The sequence below is a fragment of the Hippopotamus amphibius genome, chromosome 13 (assembly GCF_030028045.1).
Source record: "Hippopotamus amphibius kiboko isolate mHipAmp2 chromosome 13, mHipAmp2.hap2, whole genome shotgun sequence".
Taxonomy (NCBI): domain Eukaryota; kingdom Metazoa; phylum Chordata; class Mammalia; order Artiodactyla; family Hippopotamidae; genus Hippopotamus; species Hippopotamus amphibius.
Window position 1 is genome coordinate 52486509 of NC_080198.1, and position 14746 is coordinate 52501254.

The following is a 14746-nucleotide window of genomic DNA, read 5'->3' on the forward strand; positions in this document are numbered from 1 at the left end:
AGCAACTTTGGTAAATCTCTCTAATAAATATCTAGGACAGCTATTTCACAATATTAAAATAAGTTGAAGACATTCTGTAGACCTAATAAGTATGCTCTTTCCTCTTTTAATACAGCTTTTAACATAATACAGATTTGAATTCCTCCTTAGATGTTTATAGGCATTCAATTTCTTTTCTCTTGTCAATGTGTAATTTTCAAAAGCTTAAAAACATCATTCCCATACAAATATAGAATGAACATATGTCAACCATTTAGTTGACTTATTAATGAGGGAACAAGTAAGATAGTAAAACTGATTCCAAGAGCGTGTAAGGGACAGTTGTTTCTAGACATTAAGAAAAAGATTGTGAGTCGGGGGTGGTGGGAGAAGGAGGCGGCGGCGGCGAATCACTTATAAATGGCACCGAAGCAGGACCTGAAGCCTAAATTCCAGGAGGGTGAGAGAGTGCTGTGCTTCCATGGACCTCTTCTTTATGAAGCAAAGTGTGTAAAGGTTGCCATAAAGGATAAACAAGTGAAGTACTTTATACATTACAGTGGTTGGAATAAAAATTGGGATGAATGGGTTCCAGAAAGCAGAGTGCTCAAATACGTGGATACCAATTTGCAGAAACAAAGAGAACTTCAAAAAGCCAATCAGGAGCAGTATGCAGAAGGGAAGATGAGAGGGGCTGCCCCTGGAAAGAAGACTTCTGGTTTGCAGCAGAAAAATGTTGAAGTGAAAACAAAAAAGAACAAACAGAAAACACCTGGAAATGGAGATGGTGGTAGTACCAGTGAGACACCTCAGCCTCCTCATAAGAAAAGGGCCGGAGTAGATCCTACTGTTGAAAATGAGGAAACATTCATGAACAGAGTTGAAGTTAAAGATTCCTGAAGAGCTAAAACCATGGCTTGTTGATGACTGGGACTTAATTACCCAGCAAAAACAGCTCTTTTATCTTCCTGCCAAGAAGAATGTGGATTCCATTCTAGAGTATTATGCAAATTACAAGAAATCTCGAGGAAACACAGATAACAAGGAGTATGCTGTTAATGAAGTTGTGGCGGGGATAAAGGAATACTTCAATGTCATGTTGGGCACTCAGCTGCTCTACAAATTTGAGAGACCACAGTATGCTGAAATCCTCGCAGATCACCCTGATGCGCCCATGTCCCAGGTGTATGGAGCGCCACACCTAGTGAGATTATTTGTACGAATTGGAGCAATGTTGGCCTATACACCTCTGGATGAGAAGAGCCTTGCTTTATTACTGAATTATCTTCATGATTTCCTAAAATACCTGGCAAAGAATTCTGCAACTTTGTTTAGTGCCAGCGATTATGAAGTGGCTCCCCCTGAGTATCATCGGAAGGCTGTGTGAGGCGCTTCTACTCACTTACGTTTGGATCTCTGTAAACACATTTTTGTTGCTTAGTCCTTCTCTTGTACAAATGATGTACTTTGGAAATGTTAGTGTATAACAGAATTGATGTTTGTTTTCTGTTTGATTTTAAACAGAGAAAATAAAAGGGGTTACAGCTCCAAAAGAAAAAAGAAAAAAAAAGAAAAAGATTGTTAAAGGAAGGTTGCTAGACTACATACAAAACTGGTTAATGCTCTACAAGGCAAGGAAACATTATCCTTTGAGGTTTTCTTTTCTACTGGACTGTGGAAATGAATGAAGATCAACCAAACAAGCAAAGGTTATTGTTCAGATCTTGCTATTGCAAGGAAGTCAGCCATTATCACTTGGCAGATACTCCCCATTATCACTTGAAAGAGACTCAATGGCAGGCAGAAGAGGAGGAAAGCTTTATTGGGGGAAAAAGGAGGAAGCTTCAGGTATGCCCTGACAGAGGCTGTTGGCGCAGGGAAGCCATAGGTGGGTTAAATAGAAGCAGGGCATCCTGTGTGATTGGTTGGGTTTATATTTGGCTTTCTTTGCTTGGTCTTAAGTTGTAAGCAGGGATAAAAATGAGAAAGCTGTCAGCTATTGATCCGGTCTTAGCTATTTTGGACTGATTGTTGTAGCTATTGTTTGGCTTCCTGGATTGCTACTAGAGATAGAGGTCTGACTTCTTACTGCTATCTGGCTTCCAGGGCTGGGTACTAGAGATAATGGGTTGGTTTCCTGGGCTGGTTCCTGCAAGTTGTGGGTCAGAGTTCTGTTTTTATATACGGCCTGGCCACTGCCCATTTGTATATTCAGCCTCTCAGTATAGAGCTCTACAGATTAACATGGAACTTCACAGTGGTTGAGCTCTAATCAAATAATAAGTTGTAAGTCAAATACAGGTACACTCTCTTAGAAAATTAACAAGTCCTTTGTGTAGGCCTATTAAACAAAATTCTAGTATGACATTGAAAAGACATCCATTGAAAAGTCATACTCTTTACCTTATTTCTAAATTTTGGATAATGCTTTTCTCGTCGTTGTATATTAAGGAAGAACAGATGCAGGAAATTGTGAGTAACCCATATAGTTTTGGAAAAAGTAGAAACTAGAAGGAAGTAGACAGAAGCAAGGTAATTATATCAGTATAAATTTAATCCAGGAAGAAATGGCAATATTAGAAAAATCTATGCTGGGCACAGTTGGAGCAACATTCTTCAATATGCTTTACCCAGAGTAGGACTTATGTTCTTAATTCTTTGTCTGATTCACTCCATGAGTCCATTTCTAAGTTGTTTCACAATCCAGGAGTCAAAGAGCCAGATGTTGTCTGTTTTTCTCCTCACATCTTAACACTAATTACTTCCCACAATTCAGTGAACTAAATAAGATTTATTTCACAGACTCTTTTGATCAGTGATTCAAGGAAAACTGAACACACAGACTTTTTTTGGACTTGAAATGCCCTCTTCCCCCTACCAGAGTGGCATCTGGGATAATTGTATTCAGCTTTGCAGTTTTTTGGCTACAACTTAGTAATTCCTTGTGTTTGATAATTAGATAAAATATTTCTTTTCCAAAAACAAAATAGACAGCATTTCATGCCTTCTTTTGGGTATCTCTGGTGTTCTGTTACCTGTCTTTATTTACATGTAAACTTGTTGATTCTGGTAGGCATGCAGCCATGGGCCAGTATTTCACAAGACAGTATTGTTAATAGGAAAAAGTCTTCAAAATGTAAATTTTGTAAATATGAATTTAATTAACTGGCTTCAATCATAGTAAAAAAGAAAATTATGTTTCTACTTTAAATTTTATTTGAACTGAGTTTTCTCAGATACCATTATTGTGTAGTTTGCTAATTCCTACAGTATCATTTGTGGCCAAAATATCAACCACCTGGTTGTCCACTAGATGTCAGTGCATCCCTACACTGAACTTATTGGTAGAGTATCCATCTGGTGACAAAAAAAAAATCTTTCTGCAGGAGAGGTCACATCCTGCCTCCCTCTTATTGGCGTGAGAGATGCTACAACTAGACCAGCTTTCCATTTTCCATACAGGACAGGCTCAGGTTGCTTTTATCATGGGGTGATTGACATCTGCAAACTCTGGTCTCAATAACCACTTGCTTTCTCCCCCCTTGTTAAGCATGGCTGTTTGCAGTTGAATTTGGAGAGCTAATCAATGCTTTGTTTTGCTGTCTGAAATTAATGACACAATGAAACTGAATGCCAGGATTAGCTGACACACATATAAATCTTTTTCTCAGTCATCTGACTCATTTGTAATGACCTCTAGAGTGGACCATTGTTCACCCAGTTGTCACAGCTATACTGCCTACTGTCACTTTATCTGAAACCCCTGAGACTCAGTGGCCTCCTTCCTACTCAGGCTCAGAGTCTGTGTACAATGCACAGTATGTATAGTACAATAGAGTCATGTGTTCTTGGCTTCACATGAGCTGGTGTTTAATCAGAAGTCCTTTGGTGCAGCCTCAGGAGTTCATCGTGGTGATAACTATGGGTTCAGAAGCTCTTTCCATGGGAACAATTCAGACTGGCAATCTTTGAATCATATCTAGTTGAGTTAAAGGTGCATTTGTCAAAGGATGCTGTGAAGAACACTCGTCCTGTAGGATGTGACTAGATGATACTAAAATATCTAATAGAGGATCCTAAAAGGATTCCATGGAGTACTCTGCAGAAACCCAAATCAAGTTCTCTGATGTAGAACTTCCAGCAGCTTTAGTATTCTTGCATGCATTATGAATATCCAAGAGGAGGTTGCAGTATAAAGGGTTTTACCACTTTTTTTAAACCTTAGGATGATTATTTGACAGTGTATCCTGCCAAACTAGTTGATTTTGAAATGTGGAAAAAGACTTCTGGACTATAATGAGATAAGTGTCTCCTATTCCTCTTTCATCTTTCTCCTTCCTTCCTACTCATACATTGACAGCATGTTATATGTCCGGTGCTATGCGGGAACAGTGTCATAATGGAGATGCCACACACAGAACAAAGGGAATTACTAGGGCTTAGTTTTCCCAGTATGCATCATCTTTGAATCTCAGTACATTTTATGTTTAGAAAGTTGCGAAGTCCACAGACCACCAGGAGAGGCACCAGCCATTGCTGCTGGACACGTGGCTCATAGGGAAGGAAATATCTCCCTATGCTTTCAAAGGAATCCTTTCAATGTGCATGGCAGTCTTTTAGTGAGGGATTGACAGGAAAGAGATTTAGCCAATAGGAACCTAATAGGCAAATTCAGACTTGTTGGCCTGACAGAGGCAAATGTTTGAAACAAAATTAAGTGACCTAAAGACACTACCTAAAAAAAAACATCCAAGGAGGGATGTTAGAGGCAAGAACCAGGGTTAAAATGCAGAGAATTGAAAGCCTTCCTGGAGCTCACAGTGTCCAGTGGGAAGCAAAGCCTTAAGGCGGGAGAGGATTCCTCGTTTGATGCTTCTCTCTTGGGAGCTACAACACGAGGTCTTAAAATGCTAACTGAGACTTGAATGAGGCAAACCTCAGGCTGCTAAATATAGATGCTGCACGATCAAAGCTGGGCCTTCCCTCTTCTGGGAGTTTTGCGTGGTGGGTGCCATCTGACCTCAGATCATCAGTTTACCCTCAGAGTCCTGTCCTGGGGATTGAGAACTCTTCCCTCTTCTCTTATCACAGATTTCTAGCATTTCCTCGTAGACGTGCAGTGAAGGCTGGAGGAGGGGGTGTGGGGGAGGAGTCAGGTCACAGTGTTGTCTTTGGGAGGACGCCTGGAAGAGGGCTGGCTCATCAGAGTGGGCTGTATCAGGTGGAGGGATGAAAGTGTGTCTTGACTTTCAACCAGTGGCCATGGGATGGGAAGGATAAAGCTAGTAAGGTTTTGATAATCATTCATGTGTAAGCCTCACTTCATCAGCTTGACATAAAAAATAAAATTGCTTTTTAAAAATTTTCCTTGAAATTATGATGCACATACCGAAAATTGGGCATAAGTGTAAATCTTGATGAATTTTTACAAATTGAAATGTACCCTTTTAACTAGTACCCAGATCAAGAAACAAGACATCACCAGGACCCCAGAAGTCCACTCTGGTCCCCTTTCACTCATTACCCCATGCCAAGAGCAACTACAGTCCAATTTATAACAGCACAGATTACTTTTGCCTGTTTTTGAACTTCATATAAATGGAATCTTACAATTTGCGCTCCTTTGTACATGGTCTTTTATTCAGCATTGTATTTGTGAGGTTCATGTTTACTCTGGATTGCTTATTCACGTGGGTGTAGAGAATTTTATCGTGTAAGTTGTTTACCATTTATTCACCTATTTACTGTTGAAGGGTGTGGCAGTAGTTTCAGTTGGGGGTGATGGGAACAGTGCAGCTATGACCTTCCTTGCACATGGTTTCTGGAGAATGTGTAGATGGGTCACATTTCATTAAATGTTCAAATCTTTTGGCACAGAACCAGCGGGATCTGATTAAGAAAAGTCCATCCTTCACTCTCTCAGATCCCATTCCCTGGACAAGTCCAGTGACAGGGAAAGCTTAACGCCACCACCTTGCAGAGGAAGAGCAGAAATTCTAGCACATCTGCCTCTAACACTGCTCTCAGCTGCCCTTTGAGATGGTGTCTGCTGCAGCCCATCACACACCATGCATCTGGCCACAGGAGACAAGATCTCCACGTTATAGAGTCACCACTGTACAGGGTGATCAAGCAAATTTGCTCGCAGAACTGGTTCTTGCCATGTGTATACACAAAGAGCTCTGCCTGTTGCAGCCTCTCCTCCGTGTTCTGCCCAGGAGCCAGGGCAGCTAGACTGGGTGCAGTTTGGGCCCCACATCATCACACACAGTGTTCATAACTGCATAGTCTCTAGTCTGTGCCTAGACACAGGCTTGCTTTGGAATCTGAGTCTCAGTTTAGATTCCCCACAATTATGATGTGTAGCCTCAGAATTCTCTGTTTATTTTTCCTGCCACCTGGGCTCTGCCAGGGCTCTGTGTCTCTACAGCTTGGCACGTAAGAAGAAGGGGGCCTTGAGCTTGCTCGCATTTCTCCCAGAATGCTCCTTCAGTTCCCTGACAATGAATAGTTTCAAAAAGGCACATGAAAGGGAGGTACCACCTAACTCCTAACTCCCTTAAGCACTGAATTCATGTTTTTTAGAGGAATAAGCAAATCCCTAAACAACAATCATGAAAAATAGATATTTTCACCCAGATTTTATAGATGAGGAAGCTGGGAATCAGAGTTTAAGTGACTTATCCAGGATCACACAGTAAAGAGTAGAGACAGCATTCAACTTTGTAATTATGCTACTTCAAGCCTCAAAATTTTAAAAAGATAAATTATTAAAAATTCTGAGAGGTGATTTAGAAAATATTTCTTGGGTGGAATAGGAGGACATGAAGTTAGCATCTCCCCACAACCAGGGCACTTACCAGATGTTGCTGGGGGATGTCACACCCAAGGGGAAGGGAGGAACCCCTGAGCAGGTAGGACGTGGCGGGAATTGAGGGGTGAGGAAAGGTGGAGACCAGACGGACCAGCACCCCTGAGGGGTGGCTGGGGGAGAGGAGGGGTTCTCATGCTTGGAGGGACCCTGGGGGTTCAGATGACGATGGGGAAAGCTGCTAGCATTTCCCATGCTCAGTCGGGCCTTGGGAAGCCTGCTGTGGTCCTGATGCCCTCTGGGGCCCCTTCTGGCCTCATAACTCCTAGGGGCATGTGAGAGGGAGGAGAAGAGAGGCGGATGGGGAGGGACCCTGGGAGGGACCCTCCCAGATTGGAGGAGCAGGGGAAACATGGCTAGCATTTTCCCCACCCACTTGGGCCCCAGGGAACCTGCTGGGGTCCTGGGCCTGGTCCTCTGCCTTCCAGGGCCCCCTCTGGCTGTGTGTGGTCCCAGAGGTGTGGGGGGCATGGAAGAAGACTAGAGACAAACAAGGAGAGGTCCTCCAGGATCAGAAGATTGGGCCCTGGGGAGCCTGCTGAGGTCCTGGGCCTGATCATCTACATTCTGAGGCCAGGGCCCCTCCTGCAGTGCTGAACCTAAGCCCCCCAATCCCAATCCCCACCTCCATGGCATTTTCCAGCTGTGTGGGTCCTAAGCCTAGACCCTGCCACCGCCTAAACCCTGCCTCTGCCAAACCCCCCCCCTCCCCCGCCCACAGCCAAGGCCTTTTTGGGCTTTTTCTTCTTTTTTTTCCTCTTTTTTGCTATGGTGGTTCTGTTTTACCTTCTGGTTGTTGTTTCATCTATATTTTTATTTTTTCTTAATGTATCTGTTAGTTTTTTAATCTCATTTTATTTTTCACTCTGTATTATTGTTCTGCCTTTTTTTTTTTTTTTTTGCTGCCCCATGCAGCTTGCAGGATTTTGGTTCATGGGCTGGGGGTAGGGCCTGAATTCCTGTGATGGGAGCTCTGAGTCTGAACCACTGGACTAACAGAGAACTTCAAACCCCAGGGAATATTAATTGGAGTGAGGTCTCCTAGAGGTCCTCATCTTGGCACCAAGACCCAGCTCTAGCCAACAGCCTACAGACTCCAGTGCTTGAAGCCTCAGGCCAAACAACCAGTAAGACAGGAACACAGTTCCACCCATGAAAAAAAAGAATGAGATGACAAAAAATTTGTTACAGATGAAGGAGCAAGGTAAAAACCTACAAGACCAAGGAAATGAAGAGTATTTCGGCAACCTATCTGAAAAAGAATTCATAGTAATGATAGTAAAGATGATCTAAAATCTCAGATATAGAATAGAGGCATGGATCTAGAAAACACAAGAAAGGTTAAACAAAGATCTAGAAGAACTAAGGAACAAACAAACAGATGAACAACACAATAACTGAAATGAAAAATACACTAGAAGGAATCAATAGAATAACTGAGGCAGAAGAACAAATAAATGAGCTGGAAGACAGAGTGGTGGAAATAACTGCCAAGGAACAGGATAAAGAAAAATGAATGAAAAGAATTGAAGACAATCTCAGAGACCTCTGGGACAACACTAAATGCACCAACATTCGAATTATAGGGTTCCCAGAAGAAGAATAGACAAACGGTCTGAGAAAGTATTCCAAGTGATTATAATTGAAAACTTCCCTAACATGGGAAAGGAAATAGCCACCCATGTCCAGGAAGTGCAGAGAGTCCCATACAGGATAAATCCTAGGAGAAACACACCAAGATACATATTAATCAAACTAATGAAAATTAAATTCAAAGAAAAAATATTAAAAGCAGCAAGGGAAAAGCAACAAATCATATACTAGGGAATCCCCATAAGGTTATCAGCTGATTTTTCAGCAGAAACACTGCAGGCCAGAAGGCAGTGGCAGGATATACTTAAAGTGATGAAAGAGAAAAAACTACAACCAAGATCACTCTACCCAGCAAAGATCTTGTTCTGATTTGAGGGTGAAATCAAAAGCTTTACAGACAAGCAAAGCTAAGAGAATTCAGCACCACCAGACCAGCTTTACCACAAGTGCTAAAGGAACTTCTCTAGGTGGGAAACACAAGAGAAGAAAAAGACCCATGAAAACAAACCTAAGATATTAAGAAAATGATAATAGGAACATACATATCGATAATTACCTTAAATGTAAGTGGATTAAATGCCCCAATCAAAAGACACAGACTGGCTGAATGGATACAAAAACAAGACCCTTCTATATGCTGTCTACAAGAAACCCACTTCGGACCTAGGGACACATACAGACTGAACGTGAGGGGATGGAAAAAGATATTCCATGCAAATGGGAATCAAAAGAAAGCTGGAGTAGCAATACTCATATCAGATAAAATAGACTTTAAAGTAAAGACTATTATAAGAGACAAGGAACAACACTGCATAATGATCAAGGGATCAATCCAAGAAGATACAACAATTATAAATATTTATGCACCCAACATAGGAGGACCTCAGTATATAAGGCAAATGCTAACAAGTATAAAAGGGAAAATCAACAGTAACACAATAATAGTGGGGGACTTTAACACCCCATTTACACCAATGGACAGATCATCCAAACAGAAAATAAATAAGGGAACACAAGCTTTAAATGACACAATAGATCACATAGATTTAATTGATATTTATAGGACATTCCACCCAAAAGTGGCAGAATACACTTTCTTCTCAAGTGCACATGGAACAGTCTCCAGGATAGATCACATCTTGGGTCAAAAATCAAGCCTTGGAAAGCTTAAGAAAATTAAAATCATATCAAACATCTTTTCTGATGACAATGTTATGAGATTAAAAATCAATTACAGGAAAAAAACTGTAAAAAACACAAATACATGAAGGCTAAACAGTGTGCTGCTAAATAGTCAAGAGATCACTGAAGGAATCAAAGAGGAAATAAAATAATAAATGACAACAAAAACACGATGACCCAAAACCTGCAGGACGCAGCAAAAGCAGTTCTAAGAGGGAAGTTAGTAGCAATTCAATCTCACCTCAAGAAACAAGAAAAACTTCAAACAGGCAATCTAACCTTACACCTAAAACAACTAGAGAAAGAACAAAGAAAAGCCAAAGTCAGTAGAAGGAAAACAATCATAAAGATCAGAGAAGAAATAAGTGAAATAGAAACAAATAAAATATAGCAAAGATCAATAAAACCAAAAGCTGATTCTTTGAGAAGATAAACAAAATTGATAAACTTTTAGCCAGATTCAAGAAAAGGAAGGAGAGAACTCAAATAAATAAAATTAGAAATGAAAAAGGAGAAATTACAACTGACACCACAGAAATACAAAGGATTATAAGAGACTGCTGCAAGTAACTATACGCCAATAAAAGGGACAGCCTCTAAGAAGTGGACAAATTCTTGGAAAGGTACAATTTTCCAAGACTGAACCAGGAGGAATTAGATAATATAAACAGACCAATCACAAGTAATGAAATTGAAATTGTAATTAAAAATCTTCCAACAAACAAAAGTCCAGGACCAGATGGATTCACAGGTGAATTCTATTAAATATTTAGAGAAGAGTTAATGACTGTCCTTCTCAAACTCTTCCAAAAAATTGCAGAGGAAGGAACACTCCCAAATTTGTTCTACGAGGCCACCATCACCCTGATACCAAAACCAGACAAAGATATCACACACACACACAGACACAAATTACAGGCCAATATCACTGATGAACATAGACACAAAAATCCTCAACAGAATACTAGCAAACAGAATTCAACAACACATTAAAAGGATTATACACCATAATCAAGTGGGATTTGTTCCAAGAATGCAAGGATTCTTCAGTATACACAAATCAATCAATGTGATACACCATATTAACAAATAAAGGAATAAAAACCATATGATCATCTCAATAGATGCAGAAAAAGCTTTGACAAAATTCAACATCCATTTATGATAAAAACTTTCCAGAAAATGGGCAGAGAGGGAACCTACCTCAACATAATAAAGGCCATATATGACAAACCCACAGCAAACATCATTCTCCATGATGAAAAACTGAAAGCATTTCCACTAAGATCAGGAGTAAGACAAGGATGTCCACCCTCGCCACTCCTATTCAACATAGTTTTGGAAGTCCTAGCCATGGCAATCAGAGAAGAACAAGAAATCAAAGGAATCCAAGTTGGAAAAGAAGAAGTAAAACTGTCACTGTTTGCAGATGACATGATACTATACACAGAAAATCCTAAAGATACCACCAGAAAGCTACTAGAACTACTCAGTGAATTTCATAAGATTGCAGGATACAAAATTAATGCACAGAAATCTCTTGCATTCTTATACACTGATGATGAAAGATCAAAAAGAAAAATTAAGGAAACAATCCCATTTACCTCAAAACAAAAAGAATAAAATATCTAGGAATAAACCTACCTAAGGAGGCAAAAGACCTGTACTCAAAAAGCTATAAAACACTGATGAAATCAAAGATGACATAAACAGATGGAGAAATATACTATGTTCTTGGTTTGGAAGAATCAATATTGTGAAAATGACTGAACTACCCAAAGCAATCTACAGATTCAATGCAATCCCTATCAAATTACCAATGGCATTCTTCACAGAATTAGAACAAAAAATTTTATAATTTGTATGGAAACAAAAGAGACCCCAAATAGCCAAAGCAATCTTGAGAAAGAAAACTGGTACTGGAGACATCAGTCTCCCGAACTTCAGACTATACTACAAAGCTACAGTAATGAAGACAGTATGGTACTGGCACAAAAACAAATACAGATCAATGAAACAGGATAGAAAGCCCCGAGATAAACCAGTGCACCTGTGGTCACCTAATGTATGACAAAGGAGACAAGAACATACAATGCAGAAAAGACAACCTCTTCAATACGTGGTGCTGGGAAAACTGGACAGCTACATGTAAAAGAATGAAATGAGAACACTCCCTAACACCATACACAAAAATAAACTCAAAATGAATAAAAGACCTAAACGTAAGACCAGACACTATAAGACTATTAGAGCAAAACATAGGAAAAACACTGTTTGACATTAAACACAGCAGGATCCTTTTTGACTCATCTCCTAGAGTAATGAAAATAAAAATAAAAATAAACAAATGGGACCTAATTAAACTTAAAAGCTTTTGCACAGCAAAGGAAACCATAAGCAAGATGAAAATACAACCCTCAGAAAGGGAGAAGGTATTTGCAAATGAAGCAACACAGAAAGGATTAATCTCCAAAATATACGAACAGCTCATGGAGCTCAATATCAAAGAAACAACCCAATCAAAAAAATGGGCAGAAGACATAAATAGACATCTCTCCAAGGAGAACATACAGATGGCCAAGGGGCACATGAAAGGATGCTCAGTAGCACTAATTATTAGAGAATTGCAAATCAAAACTACAATGAGGTATCACCTCACACCAGTCAGAATGGGCGTCATCAGAACACCCACAACAGTAAATGCTGGGGAGGGGGGGGTGTGGAACAAAGGGAACCCTCTTGCACTGTTGGTGGGAATGTAAATTGATACAGCCACTATGGAGAATAGTATGGAGGTTCCTTAAAAAACTAAAAATAGAACTACCATATGATCCAGCAATCCCACTACTGGGCATATACCCTAAGAAAACCATAATTCAAAAGGACACATGTACCCTAATGTTCACTGCAGCACTATTTACAATAGCCAGGACATGGAAACAACCTAAATGTCCAACACCAGATGAATGGACAAAGAGGATGTGATACATATATACAATGGAATATTAGCCATAAGAAGGAACGGAACTGGGTCATTTGTAGAGATGTGGATGGACCTAGAGTCTGTCATGCAGAGTGAAGTAAGTCAGAAAGAGAAAAAGAAATATCATGTATTAATGCATATATGTGGACTCTAGAAAAATGGTACAGATGAACCTATTTGCAGGGCAGGGATAGAGACGTAGACATAGAGAACAGATGTGGACATGGGGGAGAAGGGGAGGGTGGGATGAATTGGGAGATTAGGATTGACTTATATACACTACCATGTGTAAAATGGACAGCTAGTGGGAACCTGTTGTAAAGCACAGGGAGCTCAGCTTGGTGCTGTATTACAACCTAGATGGGTGGGGTGGGGGGTGGGGTGGGAGGGAGGTCCAAGAGGGAGGAGATATAGGTATACATATACTTGATTCACCTCACTGTACAGCAGGAACTAACACAACATCATAAAGCTATTATACTCCAATAAAAAATTTAAAAAAGTGATTATTCATTGTTGCTCTGTTTTGCTTCCTTATCTATGCTGATACTGGAAAATTTCCAATATGTACTTATCTTATTTTTATTTTTATATACAAAGCTGCTTTGAGACAAGACACTCAGTTTGAATATAATAATAAACTGTCACCTTAATTGTTTATGATACAAACTGTATCTAAGCAAAACTGGATCAAGGCAAACTTGGGAAGCAGCAGAATGTATCTCTGGGCACCTCTTTGCCCCTTTGGTCTTTTCTTCTCTTTCTTCCATAAAATGCTTTAAGCTGGGTGTCCAATTTCCTCGTTATCACCTTTTGTTAGGATGTCTATTATCAGAAGATGAGAGATGAATGCTGGCAAGGATGTGGAGAAAAGGGAATCCTTCTACACTGTTGGTAGGAATATACACTGGTGTAGCCAATGTGGAAAACAGTGTGGAGGAGTCTCAAAAAATCAAAAACAGAACTGCCATATGATCCAGCAATCCCACTTCTAGGTATACATCCGAAAGAAATGAAATCACTACATCAAAGGTCAGAGAACTTTCTGCATTCCCATGTTCACTGAGCATTATGCACAGTAGCCAAGGTACTGAAACAACCCACATGTTCATCACTGGTTGAACTGAATAAAGAAAATGTGGTAGAATAGTCAATCAGTATTATTCCGCCATGAGAGTGAAGGAAATCCTGCCATTTGTGACAACATGGATGAACCTTGAGGGCATTATGCTAAGTGAAATAGTCTAGACAGACAAAGGGAAATACTGCATAGTATCATTTATATGTGGAATCTAAAAATTAAAAAAAAAAGTTGAGAAAAGTATTTAACTATAAATACTTATGTGATGGAAACCGGGCAAACTCAGCGGAAGAAAGAGAGTAGGGTCTCCTATTTAATGTAGGTAAGAAGGGGGTGGGATGCGGCGGAGTACATGAAAAGGTTAGAGGACCTGGTGGTAGCACAGTTTAACCATAGGCCAGTTGTAGAGGCCTATGAAGTATTGGCAAACCCAGCCTGACCAAGTCCCAACTGCCCTAAACTGCCAAAACTGAAGAACTGCCCAGGTCTACTGTTTTACTTCCTTAAGAAAACAGTAATGACAGTCACCCAACAATAGGGATGGCCAAAATGCTTTCATTCCTTAGCTTTGCCAGCTCTTTGCTCCACAACATCCCAGCACCCCTAACATTCCAGCTCCACCAAATCTGTACTCTGAAGCTGCCTTCTTTTTTTCAGAACCCAGGATAGAGAGATGCGTGCACAGTAGACAGTGCCCTGAGCACCTCCCTCTGCCCCCTGCCCGGTGCTCCTTGGGGAGTGAGTGTCAGACCAGGGTTAGAAGCTGTGACTAAGCTGCTTTTGTCCCCAGAGTGCTTTATTTGGGTGAAACATGTTCTCACCCAGTCCTGGACTGCCTCTCTTGGAAGGCATCTCCTCTATTGCCTGGCTAGAGCTACAAAGAAAGAAACAGACCCCACTTTGGTAAAAGAGAGCAGGGAAAGGCCATAAGCAAAGACAGACTTGTGGTTTATTTTGTTTTTTTTTTTTTAAATAAATACACTTTACATTAAAAAAAAAAGTTGAACTCAGAAACAGAGTAGAGTGGTGGTTTCTAGGGACTGGAGGTTGTAGAAAA

At 40.3% G+C, this 14746-nt stretch overlaps 1 pseudogene; it reads left to right on the plus strand.

The window, feature by feature from the left end:
* The first annotated feature begins 357 nt into the window (after positions 1 to 357).
* Positions 358 to 1366, plus strand: LOC130834952 (mortality factor 4-like protein 1; annotated as a pseudogene).
* The last annotated feature ends 13380 nt before the right edge of the window (positions 1367 to 14746 follow it).